The sequence below is a fragment of the Lampetra fluviatilis genome, chromosome 50 (assembly GCF_964198595.1).
Source record: "Lampetra fluviatilis chromosome 50, kcLamFluv1.1, whole genome shotgun sequence".
In the NCBI taxonomy this organism is placed as follows: domain Eukaryota; kingdom Metazoa; phylum Chordata; class Hyperoartia; order Petromyzontiformes; family Petromyzontidae; genus Lampetra; species Lampetra fluviatilis.
Window position 1 is genome coordinate 5,373,921 of NC_136324.1, and position 7,507 is coordinate 5,381,427.

Consider the following 7,507-nt stretch of genomic DNA (forward strand, 5'->3'; position numbering starts at 1 on the left):
CCCAAATGAATATTTTGTGCGATGTGCTAGCATCGCCACTTGGGAGACAAAGGTGGTGGGGGGGTGTGGTGCTGGCCACCCACATCCTCATGTGCCGAGCCAGCCCTTCACTGGCTCACAGCACTTTCCCTAAAAGTCTGTGAAGGCTATACGGGGGATCTGTGTTCGCTGAGCGGCAGTGCGCAGGATCCGCGTGGATGCGCACGCACGGCTCACCCCGTGGTTGACTCACCCCATGGGTGACTATCCCCGTGGTTGACTCACCACGTGGTTGACTCACCACTTGGGTGACTCTCCCCGTGGTTGACTATCCCCGTGATTGACTCACCACGTGGTTGACTCACCACGTGGTTGACTCACCCCGTGGGTGACTCACCACGTGGTTGACTCACCCCGTGGGTGACTCACCCCGTGGGTGACTATCCCCGTGGTTGACTCTGCCCGTGGTTGACTCACCACGTGGTTGACTCACCACGTGGTTGACTCTCACCGTGGTTGACTCACCCCGTGATTGACTCACCACGTGGGTGACTCTCTCCGTGGGTGACTATCCCCGTGGTTGACTCACCACGTGATTGACTCACCCCGTCATTGACTCACCACGTGGTTGACTCACCCCGTGGTTGACTCACCCCGTGATTGACTCACCCCGTGATTGACTCACCCCGTGGTTGACTCACCACGTGATTGACTCACCCCGTGGTTGACTCACCCCGTGATTGACTCACCCCGTGATTGACTCACCCCGTGGTTGACTCACCACGTGGTTGACTCACCCCGTGGTTGACTCACCCCGTGATTGACTCACCCCGTGATTGACTCACCCCGTGGTTGACTCACCACGTGATTGACTCACCCCGTCATTGACTCACCACGTGGTTGACTCACCCCGTGGTTGACTCACCCCGTGGTTGACTCACCCCGTGATTGACTCACCACGTGGTTGACTCACCACGTGGTTGACTCACCACGTGGGTGACTCTCCCCGTGGTTGACTCACCACGTGGTTGACTCACCACGTGGTTGACTCACCCCGCCGGCATGGGCGCGCTGCTCGACACCACGCGCCACGACGCATCTAACAAGCATCAGGCGCGTGCCGCGCGTAACACCACAAACTCGCGACGCCGCTTGGTAAACATCGGGGTGGGGGGGGGCCCTGTGGGAGTGGGGGGGGAGGTCGCGAGGACGAACGTCTGTTATGATTCTAGAATTGAAGTATTCGTGACTGCAAGGATTCATATTCTAAGGTTTTGTCGGTAAAGTCACGTGACTTTGCCGGTAAAAAACCTAAGTCCGTGATGACCTTCGAAACACGGCGCGAACTCCACACAGATGGATTGCCGCACGGCCCTGGCCCCGGTGGCAGTGAGCGGCGGGCGTTTAAAGTTGGGGGATGAAAGCCGCGGTTTCTGGATCGAACCCCAAGGGACGGCCTCATCTCTCGCTCATGAATTCTCTCGCAGCGTACCCGCTCCCGTGACAAAGGGGCTCCCGTCGGAGGCGAGGGGGGGAGGGAGGGAGGGAGGGTGGAACGACCCAGAAAAATATATACACGGGAAATAATGAAATATATGAAATCAATTTGCTCTCAGAGTTGGGGGTGGGGCGCTGGGGGGCTGGGGGGGGGGGCTGGATAGGTGTGGAGACACGGAGGGAGACACGGAGGGAGACGTGGATTCACCGCGCGGATCGGGAATCTCCATCATCATCAGCGGGAACGTCAGTCACGATCTGTCCGCTGCTGGATGAAGGCCTCCCCAGTGGGTGTTATAGTCAGATTCATTTCCGGGAGGAATCCCCTTCGCGTACAGCCCCCCCCCACCACCCCCCACCCCCCCATCCTCCCACCGGGTTCACGATGCCCTCTCCCGGAGACTGGGCGCGCATCGCGAGACACGGCCCTCTGGGGGTGACACCGGCAACTCACGCCGCGTGTGTGTACGCGTGTGTGTATACGCGTGTGTGTACGCGTGTGTGTATACGCGTGTGTGTACACGTGTGTATACGCGTGTGTACACGCGTGTGTGTACGCGTGTGTGTATACGCGTGTGTGTATACGCGTGTGTGTACACGCGTGTGTGTACGCGTGTGTGTACACGCGTGTGTGTACACGCGTGTGTGTACGCGTGTGTGTACACGCGTGTGTGTACACGCGTGTGTGTACGCGTGTGTGTACGCGTGTGTGTACGCGCGTGTGTGTACGCGCGTGTGTGTACGCGTGTGTGTACACGCGTGTGTGTACTCGTGTGTGTACGCGTGTGTGTACGCGTGTGTGTACGCGTGTGTGTACACGCGTGTGTGTATACGCGTGTGTGTATACGCGTGTGTGTATACGCGTGTGTGTACGTGTGTGTGTACGTGTGTGTATACGCGTGTGTATATACGCGTGTGTGTACGCGTGTGTGTGTGTGTGTACGTGTGTGTGTATACGCGTGTGTATACGCACGCTATGAACCCGGCGACACGGGTTCGATTCCCGCTCACGGCCAACACCAGTGACGATTATCTGAACCGGTCCCGGGCCTCCCCTAGGTCAACTCAGCCTCAAATGAGTACCTGGTGCGGTGTGTAAACATTGCCACTAGGGAGACAAAGGCGGTCGGGCGTGGTGCTGGCCACCCACCCCCTCGTGTACCGTTCCGGCCTTCATAGGTGCTCGCTAACAGCACTTGCCCCTACAGTCTCTTAAGGCTATATGGGGGATCTTTGTTCTTTGTATACGTGTGTGTATACACGTGCGCCTTGAACCTCGTTCGCACCGCACGTGGCCAACAGCGCTAGCCGGAGAGCGGGCGAGGCGGGAGTGAGGGGATGGACAGAGGGAGGGAGGGAGAGAGGGAGGGATGACAGGTGTTGTTAGTTCCAGTGGCTAGTTGGTGAGGGTGGAGGGCTCGACACCAGGGGGCTGGTTGGACGGATGCAGGTCGAGGAGGGAGGCAGGAAGCGTTGGAGGAAGAGACGGGGAGGAGAAGGGAGGGGTCGCCACCCCCCACCCCCCCCCGCCCCCCGCCCCCCGCACGGAATGAGCCGTCACCGGGTGATGCCCAAATTGCGTCACTCACGCGCCCACGGCTCCAGATTTTAATAAAGAGGGGAGGGGCCCGGGTGGGGTCGGGGCATCTTCTCCCCCTACTGCCCCCTCCCTCCCACACGCCCCCCCCCCCACCCCCCATCACATCGATTTATTGTCATCGAGTCCCAAATCGGTCGGGAGGGATGCTGTGTTCGCATCGCCTCGTGTGTCGCGTCTCACGCGTCAGGTCCGTCTCCTCTGCGTTGTCAGCACGGGCATCGAGCGTTGTCCCCTCGCACAAGGCGTGGGTCTTCTGCGGTTTCCTCCTCCCGCCGGTATAATAAATACACTCATCGTGACCTGGCTGCGAACGTTTAAAAAATAAAAAACCCAAATCATCAGCAGGACCCTCCTGAAAGAGAGCCACTGGCATCAGGGTAGCTTTCCTGGGTGAATGAATAATAATGATTTATCTTCTTGGTTCTTTCGGTAAAGTCACGTAGAAGGGAAGTAATAAAATAATAAAAATTAAACATAATAAAATAACTCTCACGACGTTTCGGCCACAACGCAAGCAGCCGTCCTCAGGTGAAGACCAGGTCTGTCGGGGAGACAGCGTCTGAATTATGTTTTATTTTAATTATTTTATTACTTCCCTTCTACGTGACTTTACTGAAAGAACCAAGAAGATGAATCCCCGCAGTCACGAAAGCTTTAAATCGAAAAATAATTAATTAATTGGCTAACCTGTCGCTCGCCCTTCTCCCACCGCCCCTCCAGACCACTTCACCCCCCCCCCCCCCCCCACCTTGTCTATGTCTCCACACAGACAGAACGACACCCGCCATCCACATGGGACTCTGCGGCCCAAATATTACCCACGGAGAGTTTGTCGAAGCGAGCAAAGTGTGCACCAGAGGTCACAACCGGGTACCCAATACCCGTACCCTACCCGATACCCGGCTACCCGTACCCGGCCGGGTACGGGTAGCCGTTTGCGACCCTGGTGCGGCCGGGTACGGGTAGGCCGTGAGTCACTGGTGAGTCACCGTTTGTCACTCATTCGGGTAGGGTACGGGTACGGGTAGGGAACGGGTACCCGTACCCAGCCGGGTACGGGTACGGGTACCCATTTGCGACCCTGGTGCGGCCGGGTACGGGTACGGGTAAGGAATCAAAACCCGTTTGCGACCTCTGGTGTGCACCCGGCTTAGACTCGCGGCCAGCGAGGGGTCAGGGGTCAGGGGTCAGGCTCGTGAGACAAACGCCGCCGGTTGTGTGGTTGGCGAGGGCACTCGGCGCCCTGGCGGCTCCGTCGCTTCTCGGGGTGCTGCGCCCCAACACGGACCTCACTCCACTCGCCCCACACACGAGCCCAGTGGGGGGGGGGGGGGGGAGGGGCCCTTGGGCGCACTCAGCCCGGGGTTTGGAGGGGGGCGGTGTGTGGATTGGTGGGGGAGAAGGGCGTGGATTGGGGGGGGGAGCGTTGATGTGGGGGGGGGGGGGTTGGAGGGGGGCGGTGTGTGGATTCGTGGGGGGGGAGGGCGTGGATTGGAGGGGGGATTAGAGGGGGGCAGTGTATAGGTTTGGGGGGGGGTGGATGTGGGGGGGGATTGGAGGGGGGCGGTGTGTGGATTGGTGGGGGAGAAGGGCGTGGATTGGGGGGGGGGGAGCGTTGATGTGGGAGGGGGATTGAAGAGGAGGCGTAGATGAGGGGGGATTGGAGGGGGGCAGTGTATGGATTTGGGGGGGGGGGTGGATGTGGGGGGGGGATTGGAGGGAGCCGTGGATTGGGGGGGGCGTGAGGGAGGAGGGAGAGTATGTGAGCAACTCCCTTAACCTCCGAGTGTCGGCAATGACTCACTCGCACACAGAGACAAAGATTCCTCGCGCAGCCCACACAAGCGGTTCCGGCTAGTGCCGCTAAAGAGCGGCATCTGTTAAGGCCTGCACCACGCCCGGCCGCCTTTGTCTCCCCAATGCTCATGTTCACAAAACTCGCCAGGTACTCATTTAAGGCTGAGTCGACCTAACGGAGGCCCGGCATCGGCCACACCACCCCTTCATTCGGTGAGCTCCTCTGGCAGGCGAAGCCACGTTCGCTGGGTCATGTAGCCAGCCACCGCATGCCCAGCCACCGCATACCCAAGCAGCTTTCGTTTGGCCGGATAGAGGGGGCTAAACGCGCGCGGCACAGGCTGGAGAAGAGACGACAGGCCGATTTTGACACCAGCGGTGTCAAGATCGACCTCTGTGGAGGAGGCTCGTAAAGGACGCTGCTACTGGGCAGTTGGAGGCAGTCTTCCTCCAACAGCAGCGGAGGGCAGAGAAGCGAAGCTCACAACAACGAGCAGAGCGCCGGGCGGAAAAAGCGCAGGAAGTTGCCACAGTGGAGGGCACAGCTGGTGCCCCTGCCAGCCATCTCAGTCAACCCATGGCACCTGGTTTCTGTCCCGTGACCTGCCAACGGCCTCAAAGCGCACCACTTAGTGGCAGTGACGTCACCGAATGGCTCACAGGGCTATAGCAAATAAATGAAACTTAAATGAAAATAAAATGTGTATCAATACGTGCACGTCTATGTGTATGTATATGTGTCTATGTGTATATGTCTTGTGTTTATCTGTATGTGTATCTGTGTGTGTGTGTGTATATCTTTGTGTGTGTGTGTATATTGGTGTGTCCTGCTCACGGCCGAGTTCAGTGACGATTATTTGACTCGATCCTGGGCCACCCCTAGGTCGACTCAACCTCGAATGAGTACCTGCTGCGGTGTGTAAACACCGCCACTTGGAAGAAGACGACAGCAGGGCGTGCTGCTGGCCACCCACCCCCTCGTGTGCCGTGCAGGCCTTCATAGGCGCTCGATAACAGCACTTGCCCCAACAGTCTATTAAGGCTATACGGGCGATCTTTGTCTTCTTGTTTACATATCTACGTGTGTGTGTATCTCTGTGTGTGTATGTATGTGTAGTGCAGTGACTTCGGAGACGAGGTTTGTAGAGGCACCTTCTTTAATTAACACTCGCGATCTCGCCTGCCCACACTCTGTAGAGTCGCGAGCCTATGACACAACACGAGCCGTCTAACATCGACGGCGCTGACGGAGACAGATAACAGCCTCTCTAGCGGCGCAGTGTCGAGCAAAGACGACAGCGACGATGGCGACGAGACGATCAAATTCCCAAAACCGGCAGCCTCGAGCTCCCACTCTCAGCTCCTTTTATGCCCCCAGCGCGGCCTGGCTCCGCCCTGGCCACGCCTCCCTCCTGGAACCCACGAGCAGGTTCCAGGGTCTTCCAGACGGGGCCCTCCGTGACCCTTGCCCCAGTTCCTCCGCCCTGCCGACACACAGCCGCGTACACGCTCACCGGCGTGTGTACTGTGTGTAGGCCGCAGTTGCCGCTGCTGGTCAACAGCCGGCGCTATTACACTGCACATGCATCAGAAACAGTTTTCCGTGCTTGTGTGGTAACTAATTGAAGGTGGAGGGGTTAGCAGCCCCTCGCACCCGTCCAGAGCCCCCTTTGGCCGCTGTGGTGGCTACAAACGCCATGAAGGAAATGGGCAATTGTCATGGGTCCTCTTCCCATGGCACTGCTCACCACAGCGTTGTTTTGGCCTCAACGTGCACATAGCTTGGCACAAGAACCGTGGTGACGTCCCCGCCACTTAGTGGTGAATGGCAGTTGTTGTTGTATGTGTGTGTGTATCCGTGTCTGTATCTGTGTATGTGTATCTGTGTGTATGTGTATCTGTGTATGTGTATCTGTGTGTGTATCTATGCCCGGTGCCTTTCCTGGTCTCAGACTCCGGATCGCCTTCAGTACTTCCTCAACAGATGGCACCTCAGCCAGCTGCATCTCTGCTTTATTGACCTGGTCAAGGCCTATGATACCATCAGTAGGCATGGGCTCTGGGTTGTTCGTCGTGCTTTCGGAGTCCCTGACCCTCCGCTCACCATCATTAAGAACCTTCATGATTGTGAGCGGGCCCAGGTAAAACTACGTGGCCGGGAGTCGGAGCCATTCCCTGTACACCTTGGGGTGCGACAGGGATGTCCTCTGGCTCCCACATCATTTAACATCTATTTCGACCACGCAGTTCGTGAAGCCTTCCGGAGGAATTTCAATCTGGTACAGATACAGAAGCTGATCGATGCCTGGGTGCGGTCAAGGGATGGCTGCCTATTTCTCAACCATGTTATGTATGCCGATGATCTGGTAATTGCTGCTCGCTTAGAGGAGGAGTTGGAGGCGCTGCTGCTGAACCTGCAGCTTGCCACTAAGAGGTGGGGACTTACCATCAGCCCCACCAAAACTAAGCACAACTCCCAATTGGTGATAGGGCAGTTGTGGAGAGTGGAGAGTTTCCCATACCTGGGCAGTGTGCTCATGACCGGCTCCGGTTTAACAGCAGAGGTCTCACTTCGAATCAGTAGAGCGGCATTATCTTTTCATCGGTTGCGTAACGCTGTGTGGAAGCTACCTG